Source organism: Cervus canadensis, chromosome 23 (genome assembly GCF_019320065.1).
Source record: "Cervus canadensis isolate Bull #8, Minnesota chromosome 23, ASM1932006v1, whole genome shotgun sequence".
Classification (NCBI taxonomy): Eukaryota; Metazoa; Chordata; class Mammalia; order Artiodactyla; family Cervidae; genus Cervus; species Cervus canadensis.
This window is the reverse complement of record NC_057408.1, coordinates 40,896,795-40,906,706: the sequence shown is the minus strand read 5'-3', so window position 1 is coordinate 40,906,706 and position 9,912 is coordinate 40,896,795. Positions and strand designations below refer to the sequence as shown.

General features: G+C 36.8%; 1 long non-coding RNA gene across 1 annotated transcript in view; it reads right to left on the bottom strand.

The window, feature by feature from the left end:
* LOC122425447 overlaps positions 1 to 9,912 on the bottom strand; it is a 71,949-nt gene that overhangs the window by 11,591 nt on the left and 50,446 nt on the right. The window contains exon 3 of the long non-coding RNA XR_006264853.1: positions 4,938 to 5,050. This is a non-coding gene — a long non-coding RNA (uncharacterized LOC122425447). The remainder of the gene's footprint in view (positions 1 to 4,937; positions 5,051 to 9,912) is intronic.

The following is a 9,912-nucleotide window of genomic DNA, read 5'->3' as shown; positions in this document are numbered from 1 at the left end:
CTGAAAAAAAGAGTAACTGCTCTCTCTCCCTTGAAAGACTGTTCTTTTTTGGCTTATATAACACCATCCTCTAAGGAGGATACTCTTTTTTTAAATAAATTTATTTATTTTTAATTGACGGACAATTGCTTTACAATATTGTGTTGGTTTCTGCCATACATCAACATGAATCAGTCATAGGCATTTGTCCCCTCCCTCTTGAAAATCCCTAGGGAGGATACTCTTTTACATAAGATAATTGAGGCATGGCTAGTTATAAGACAATATTTGAGCAGACACCTGAAGAACACTCGGGGACAAGCCATATGGCTATCTAGGCATTGGGCATTTCAGGCCAAGGGGACAGCAAAGTTGTAAGCACTCTGAGGTAGGCATGTGCTTGGGGGATTCAAGGAAGAAGAAGAAGAGACCTGCATGTGGAGTGAAAGAAGGAAAGCAATGAGAAATGAAGTCTGAGAGGTACCAGGGGTAGGATGGAGTTTAACCTCACGGGACATTGTAAGAATTCTGACTTCCTCAGTGACATGCAGAGCCACTGGAAAGCCTGGACAGAGGAGTACTCTGATCAGGCTTGTATTTTCAAAAGATCACCTGTTGCCAGCTCTTCCATGCGTACGTGTGTGCTAAGTTGCTTCAGTTGTGTCCAACTCTTGGTGATCCCATGGAGTCCAATTATTTGGTTTGACCAAACAATTTGGTAGCAAAACAAGTGACAAAAATAGACCAAAAGCCCTAAACAGTTTAACAGCAACATGCAAAAAGAAACTGGAAAAGGGGCACTGAGCAGTAAATTAAAATCCCACTATAAAGAATCTTGAAAGAACTCAAGCACAATAAATATAAATGGAGAATACTGGCCAAAAATTTTGAACAAATGCCAGTTTCTCAGCACGAACTTAGTGACTGAGTTCAAATAATACAAACTCCAGCTGACTCTGGGAGGCTTACTTTTTCTAGTTTTACAAACAAAGCTTAATTATGCCAGACTTGGGATATCGCAGTCTGTTCTGTGCCTGTGTCCTAGCCATCCTTACATAAAATCTAGGGACGAAATCCCCTGCCTCTAGAGCCTTCCTGCGACTGCTCAAAATCTCAGGCTATAATCCTTATCAAAGTTCCTATCTGGGACTTTCCTGTGGTCCAATGGTTAAGAATCTGCCTAGTAATGCAGGGGACATGGGTTCAATCCCTGGTCCAAGAAGATCCCACATGCCATGGTGCAAGTAGGCCAGAGAGCCACAACTACTGAAGCCCATGCACCTAGAGCCCACACTCCACGGCAAGAGAAGCCACTGCCATGAGAAGCCCGAGCACTGCAACTAGAAAAAGCCTGAACTGGAGAAAGCCCATAGCAATGAAGATCCAACCCAGCCATAAATATATAAATAAATAAAAGTTCCTATCCGGTTGGACCCAGAATGTGATTGGTCACATTTTTCAAAGGAAAATACTTTGCTGCATTCAAATTAATAGATACTTCTTTCCAAATGTATGCCTGTTTTCTGCTTGATAAATTACTCCCCCAGGCTTCTCGGTTTATTTTGATCATGTTTTCAATTGGTTTCACCCAGAAGTAGACCCTAAGATAGGATGTGAGGGTAATCTGGAGGGAAAGGATGGATAAGCAGGAACCACAGGTAGTAAATGGTGAGATGAAAGAGGGACGGGAAAGCAGGCAATAAAAGCCAGGGATCATCATGGACAACTGAAGCTCAGCACTTCTGGGAAGGGAAAATCCCTCCTGGGGAAAACCCTGGGAGCTGGCGTGGTATTTGCACCATAAAGATAAACTGTCCTAGGAATGAGGGCAATATATGCAGAGGGTACTGAAAAGATCTGTCACAAACACTGGTACCCTCTATAGAGCACTCTCTGATAAAATATGTGACATGAAACCTCAGAATTTTCTGATTTGACAGGCCTTTCTTGAACATTCCACTGTCAATAAGAATGATCATGAGTTAATATATCAACAGAGTGGATAATGAAATCCAATGGAGTAAAATAGGAAAGTCTTCAGGTCTCCCTTGTCATTAACTTGTACCTTTATGATATTATATCATTTATATTAATTAGATGCTTGTCCCTGTAAAGTGTATAGACATATAATCATTCTCTTATAATACATGACTTAGCTTTACTGTTACCCATTTAGGAGTGACCTTGATAGATAATCAGTTTTGATGTTTACTCACTGCCAAAAACAAGGGCTATGAGTCATTTAAATTCATCATTTTCTGTGTACATAGTCCCAGCACTCTAACAACTTATTTCTAACGACAACATGACCATTTACTCTGTTTCAAAGATATATTCTTCCACTTAGCTTATTGAAAAACATACATTGAAATTTCTATTGTCATTATTTGAATATGGAAGCAATTAAATAACAAGTCTTGAATTAATGTGTGATGCAGAGAGATCAGCACAGTGACAAGCAGAAACTCAATAATTATTTTCTGGATACACGAATAAATGCAATTCATTCACACTTCAGTCTTTCTAAAATCCATTCTCGTCTTGACAGTCTGTATGAGAACTGAGACCCTAGATTACATCACAGAGCATATCAAATTCCACTGTTCTCAACAGAAATTCTCTTTTGAAATTATTCTTTGGCATGATGATATCTCATGAGGGACAATATAATTCAATTTGTTAGATTGTAAAATGTACCTTTACCTTAAAAGGTAAGATTTGATGGAAAGATTAGATATATAAAAATTTAGACCTTACTAGTGGGTAGTTAAAATTAAGTGGTTAATGAAAGAAAAATAGTTTATTTCCAAATATAAATATTTTTCAAATATCTGAAAAATGAGTCCAAAAAACTGCAATGAGAATGTTGCTTTCTTCATATGACAAAGATCATGATAACAATAGAGAAGTACTCTGAGAATCCTATGAGATCAACAAATCATATCAATGATCAACTGACAGGTGAAATCAAATATATGTAGAAGTTCATACCTTTTCATATGCTATCCTCTGGGAGAAAAAATAAAGGTATTTCTTTCACACGGGAAGAATATTTTATTAGAGACCCCTGCTGCTTAGGTGAAGAGCATGTCAAAATATCTATCCATCTTTGCTCTCTATTAATGATCAATAAACAATTTGATGGTTGGTACCTTAAATGCTAGGACAAGTAGAGGACACCTGGAGAGAGAATATTAACTTTACAGTTATCTTACCATGGAAAAAAAACCCCCCCAGTACAAACTCATTAGTTAATATTCTACTTTATAGATTGTCTTCTATAAACATGATTATTGAACATCTATCACCAGGAAAACTGATCTATTTTCAATATAAAAACAAAAATAAATGTGACCCTAGAAAACACAGGTGTAAACTGCAATGGAGAACTCAGGCCAAGTTAGGTAATTTATAGGTCCTATTTGGGTAACTGTCTGGCTTGACTTCTCTTTGCAATACTCATTATTAACAACCCAAAAGCTCTCCCTCTAAAACATTATTATTTGCAAAGTAAGAATAATGAGCCATATTTTTAAGACATAATGAATTTTTAAAACTATTAAAACCAAGGTGAGGATTAAAAACTAACTATATAGAACAAAATTTTAAACACAGATACAAAATGGTTAGAAATTAATGTGTTATAACCTAGAGTAGCAAGCAATAAGAAAATCATATTTAATATCTAACACTAAAAACTGAATACTAGTTTATAGAAAAAACAGTTTATACCTACACTTAATGCCAAAAATTTTAATAAATGTCAAATCCATTAAAGATATAGACACTCTATAAATTACGAAAGAAAGAATACCACTCAAAGAGAATGCACTGAGTGCTAGTGTTTCTATAAAAATATATCTAATTTAATGTCCTAAAATCTACAAGGGGAGGAAATAGGTAAGGAATCTGCTATTTATAGAGATAAATTAACTCACTCATGGAAACAAACCCAGTTTATAAAATTTCTGGAATTTGAACCATATCTAAATTTTTTACCCATTTCAAAATGCCACACTGGCATAGCACATTGACATTAACTGTAAATAGGTAATTCTATGAGCATGACAAATAAGATGCTATAATTAGAGATAAGGTACCTGAAATAAATAAAATAAAAATATATTTTAACTTCTACGCAGTAAAAACTAACACAGGTGATAAAAGTGAAGACAATGAAGATTTCCAATTAATGATAGTTGAGTCAAGATATTTTTATGCTACTCAACGCTATGAAATAAAGTAACAATAAATAAAGTAATAGTTGAAAATAACAATCTACCTTCAAAAGCCTACATACACACGTGCAATGTCCACTAAGTTACACTGAAACGTGGACCAAAACTAGGAAGTTCTAGTTTTGAGGCAGTAGATATTCCTCTAGGTCTCTTGTGAAGATTTCTCTAAAAATAAATGACACAGCCTTTCAAGATTTAGTGATGTAGGCAGGCTAAAGATTCATAAGAGAACATTTTTACAGGAATTCCATATCACTGGTCAGTAGGTGAGTCAAAGCTGAAAGGCAGACTCCTTAAAGACGTCACCTTTACTTTCTGACTCCATAGAAATGAGGGAGGCAGGAAGAGAACACTACAGCACATTCAAGGTAACCCAGAGACCTATTCAGCTAAACTTCATGAGAAAACTTCTTACAGCAGCAATAGGGAACTAAGAGATAGCAGGATTCTTTATAACTGCCTATTCAGTGTAAAAATATAATCATTTTCAATTGCAAAATTAAAACATACCCAAGAGAAACTCAAAAGAGAAAAAAAAATAGCTGAAAATAATTGCAACACATATGACAGAGGTTAATTTTCCTTACATGTGAAGAGTGTTTATAAATCCATAATTAAGACCTCAGTGACACAATAGGAAAAAGGAAGCAAACTTTTCACAGAAAAAGAAACACTAAAAGCCAGTAGCCCTTCCCTCCCAAGAAGAGGTGCTCATCTTACCATATTAGAAAAATGTCCATGTTTTCCTGCTGCCATTTTGGGTTATCCATAGGCCCTGGTTAATTACGCTGGTTCAGTGACTCCTAAATTTCAGCCTGCAACTCCAGAATTACCTAGAAAGTTTGTTAAGAATAAATGATTCTAGCTTCCACCTCCAGAGATTCTGATTCAGTAAATCTGGGGTCCAGAAACCTGCATTTGTTTTGTACTGGACCAAATGATTTTGGTGCAAGTAGTTCAAGAAATATATTTATAAAAGCACTGCCTAGCTTTTGACTTCCCTGGATCTGGATTTCTTCCAAAACAACCTGAGCCCAGATCTCATTCAGAGTCTGCGTGGTGCTGAACCAACAGCATCAAAGGTCAACTACATACACATTACAACTTTGCCAAAGAGGGGCACGGCCAGTGCCATCAAAGTAGCCAGAGTGACATAAGTAACGACCACATCGTGGGACAGCTGCCGCTGCTATAATGATCCGGAGTCAGGGGGTGAACGACAATGACATCTGTGGGGAGAAGTATGCAGTAAGTATATGTCTCCTGCATTGGCAGGTGGGTTCTTTACCACCAGCGCCACCTGGGAAGCCCATGCAATAAGCATGTAAGTAATAATTAACACAGAGCTAGAAGCCACGCTATTCTTTCTGCCCTTGTTTGGAATACATCCCACACCAAGGACATGAAGTCACAGAGAACCAACAAGGCACTTCTGTCTGTGGCTAAGTATGATTTTAGGGTGTAAACTAACATCATCCTTATGGTACTAACGTAACTCTTTAGGAAACTGATGTTTAACTCCGTGATGTCGAACACCCACTAAATAACCTGGTTTGCCAGCACCCTGGTTGTCATACATAAACTGGTTTTAATGAGGAGACAGGTTGTTTATCTTCAATGCCATTATCTCAAAGTGAACAGACATGTATTCAGAGTAACTGCTCTAGGTCAAAACCAAAACAGCTTTGTTTACCTTTTGCCCATCTCCCCAGGCCCATGCTAATGAAAACCCTTTTGCTTGAGTCAACTCTAGAACCTACTTGCCTCTAGCATTTGACACAGTTTGGGACCATAAATATTTTTTAAATTTCCTTTCCTTTAAAACCGGTTTTCAAGAAATTAAGCTTCCCTTAGATACTTAAATCATATCCACCAGTAATCCTAAACTATAATTTCATGTAAAACTTTTGCCCTAACATCATTTTCATAGTATCTTTGCCTGTAGAGATGTCTTTCTTTTTTGTTTCCAAAAAGAATTTGTACTGGAATGTATTGAATTAGCTGTTCTCTGTAGCATTATTTTTTAAAATCATATTAAAGTGCTCTCTATGTGTTAGGAGAGTATGACATTTGGGATGAAAATATACTATGACTTTGGAAGCAGGAAGAGACAATATTATAGAAGCACAAGAACAGTAATTAAATATCAAATGCACCCCTGAAATTCAATGTACACTTTCATATGAGGAAATGAAATACAACCAGTTTGATTTCAAACATAAATAATAGGGCACGCTTAACTTGAAAATTTCCATTTACAGAGTTAACTGGTAAACTCAATAGTTTGTTCAACTCTATAACATAGAAAGGCTGATTCATGTTGATATATGGCAGAAACCAACAAAATATTTTAAGAAATTAACCTCCAATTAAAACTAAATTTCAATTAAAAAAAAAAACTGACTGTGGTCAAAGTTGTACACATCGGTAAATATACAAAAAAATTTATTTACTTATACACATGAAATGACTAAATTTTTCAGTATGTGAATTATACCTCAATAAACCTCTCATTTAAAAAGAAAGGTAACGTTCAGCTGTCAACTTTTTTCTATTTTGCATTCACATATCTACCATTACTGAAAAGTGGCTTTAAAGTGTTAGTCACTCAGTCGTCCAACTCTTTGCAATTCCATGGACTGTAGCCCACCAGCTCCTCTGTCCATGGGATTTCCCAGGAAAAATACTGGAGTGTGTAGCTATTCTCTTCTCTAGGGGATCTTCCCAACCCAGGGATCGAACCCATGTCTCCTGCATTGCAAGCAGATTTGTTACTGTCTGAGCCACAATGTAGTCCTTATTTCTATTGCTTATTGTTTCTTTTCTTTGAAATTCACCCTGTGAATAGCAATTCAGATAGAAAATTCTGTATTTCAGAAGAAATCAATCAATGGTATAAACAAAAGAAGGAAATCCTTGTAAAATATCTCCATACGACACAGCAAGGGAAAAGTATAATTTTCCCCTTGTGAAAAACAATAACTCATAGGGATCTAAACTTGTTTCATTAATTTGCTTAGGCAAATTAAATTATTATGATTCAATATTAACTAATACAAATTCCTTTAACTGGCTAAACAATGGTCAGTTTTCGTATGATAATCTTAGTATAATACACCATTAGAGGTTACCTCAGAGCCTGCTTGGAAGTTGTTATAGAAATAAAACCATCATGATAGCCACTGACTTCTCCCTGATCCTTTAGTTCCTCCTTAAACTCTGACTGACCCAACGTTCAGAACCATAAATCCCTGCTGGCTTCTCCCATTCGCTACTGTTCTGTAGTGACTCCCACTGCAATCCAAGATTTTCCACATTTATTCCTGCCTCTTGACCCAGAGCATGGTACTGGAAGCAGTGAAGCTCCCATAACTCTCTACCATCCTCTCATATTCTCCTTTTGATGCGGACACCAAAAAAGAAATAGTATATGGGCCATGATAAACTGGTGGCACATAGAAAGAAGATGTCAGTCATATATTTTTTAAGCCTGAGATTCCATTTTATTTGAAACACTTTATTTTCTTCTCCTGTGTTTTTACAATTAAAATTCAAGCAATATTGCACATTACATTTCCACAAGACACAAACCATCTCCAGAGCTGTTGGTGGTAAGTTTCTAGGGATGGAAATAATGCCACAGTTAGCCGAGGAATAACCCCACTCACTGACAGTGCAAATTCTCATTGTCCTTCTTTATTGCAAGCTAAGTCAAATCCTTCATACAAAAATAAAAACAAGGTCATAGTGTAATTATAGCCAACGAAAAGGTCTCTGGGAAGCTGGATTGGAGAGAACCATTTCTCACCACCCTTTCTCTTAGAAATAATCTCAAGCAGCAGCGCCATTTGTACCTTTGATACTCAGAAAAACAGAGGGGAAAATGCTGTGCATTCCAAAAGCCCCAAGCTCACTGGCACCATTGAGAGAGGATATATCTCAAAGAGTGAAAAATAATTTAATGCTGTTCTGATATAGCTATAAAAGAAAATTTCTCTATGGTAGATACAATTGTCAGATTTCAAACCTCCGGACAAAAATTCATGCAAATGAAGAAGGATGAAAGCTCAGTTGGATATAAAAACGTTACAAGAGAATGCTTTCAATGCTTATTTACTCAAGCATAGGTTTCCATAATTCTTGGTTTAAAGACTAATCTAGCATACAATTAAACAGTTGGTTAATATCCACCCCATAAAGGTATGTGCATTAGTCTTACACATCCTGAACAGCCGCTCAAAAATGTATTTTAAAACACAATCCACACACCTGCTTTATCAGGTCATCTTATATATACTTGAATTAGGCAGATATAGGTTGTTCAGTGGTAAATTCTCACCTGCCACATGGGAGGTCCGGATTCCTTTTCTGGCCTATGCAGCCACAGTGTCCCCTGTTTAGGGGCTTCCCCGGTGGCTCTGATGGTAAAGAATCTGCCCACAATGCAGCAGACCTGAGTTTGACCCCTGGGTCTGGAAGATCCCCTGGAGAAGGCATGGCAACCCACTCCAGTATTCTTGCCTGGAGAATCCCATGGACAGAGGAGCCTGGAGGGCTGCAGTCCACGGGGTCGCAAAGAGTCAGACATGACCAAGTGACTAACACACACCTAAATATATAGGTTAGCTTAGGCAGATACATCCAAATACTGTCTCTTTGTAACAATTCACTTTTTAACGTTGCTTAAGTATAATTTCCTGCTCTCTGTCTCACAAATACCTTTAACATATCACTCATTTCTCTTCACTTTAGAATACTATGCCAGCCCTCCAACTGCCTAGATTCTATCCTATGCTTCCAAAAATACTAAACTAAGGTTCTCAAAGGACTAAGTGTTATTTGGAATACATTCCACGAGTAGGAATTGCTTCTGCATTGTTACTGAAGACAAGACACAGTCTCCCTTTAAAATTCTTCAACAATACCTACTAGCAATTAGAGAACGTTTAACATTTTCTTTTTATGTTGTGAAAGTTGATGCCAGCCAGCAATTTTTTATGAGAAAACTATACCTATTCTAAACCCAGACAAAGAAAGGAGAAGAAAGAAATGAAAAAGGGAAAATGATTTTCAGAAATAACCAGATGTTGCTCTGCTCTTTTCCCCTTCAATTCTTAGATACATCTTTATGAGGACTTAAAAGGTGTTCCTCAGCCATATTATGCACTTTTTTTATCAGCAGAAATGCCATGAGGAATAAACATACTCTGTACTGTGGTTACCTTAGAACAATTTAATTAATGTTATACCACACTGATTTGACCGTATGCTAAGAAGATGCTAAAATGTGCAAACAAATATTCTAGTGAACTCAAGAGTTTCTTTGTCTTAACTTTATCTTTAGAAGATCTTTAAAATTGAAGAATGTAACTCAACAACAGGACTTTTTAAGGAGCGAGGGAAGAATCACTAAAATTAAGACATGAGAATTCCATTATTCTGTCTGTCTCCCTACTTAGGCCTGGTACCTTTTCACAATGTCCTCTGCTCAAAGTGTCCGTCCTTGAAGTTGGCTCTGTAGTGAACATGTGCATGTGTATATGTGTGTGTGAGTATATGTAATTTTGCTTTTACAATGTTGGCAGTAAGAAGAAGCCTACTAATTTCATTCAGCATGATGACAGGCCCTAGCATTTTAATTATTTTTCATGTTGTGAGTAATTTATTATTCACTGGGTATCTTCCCTGTAAATCT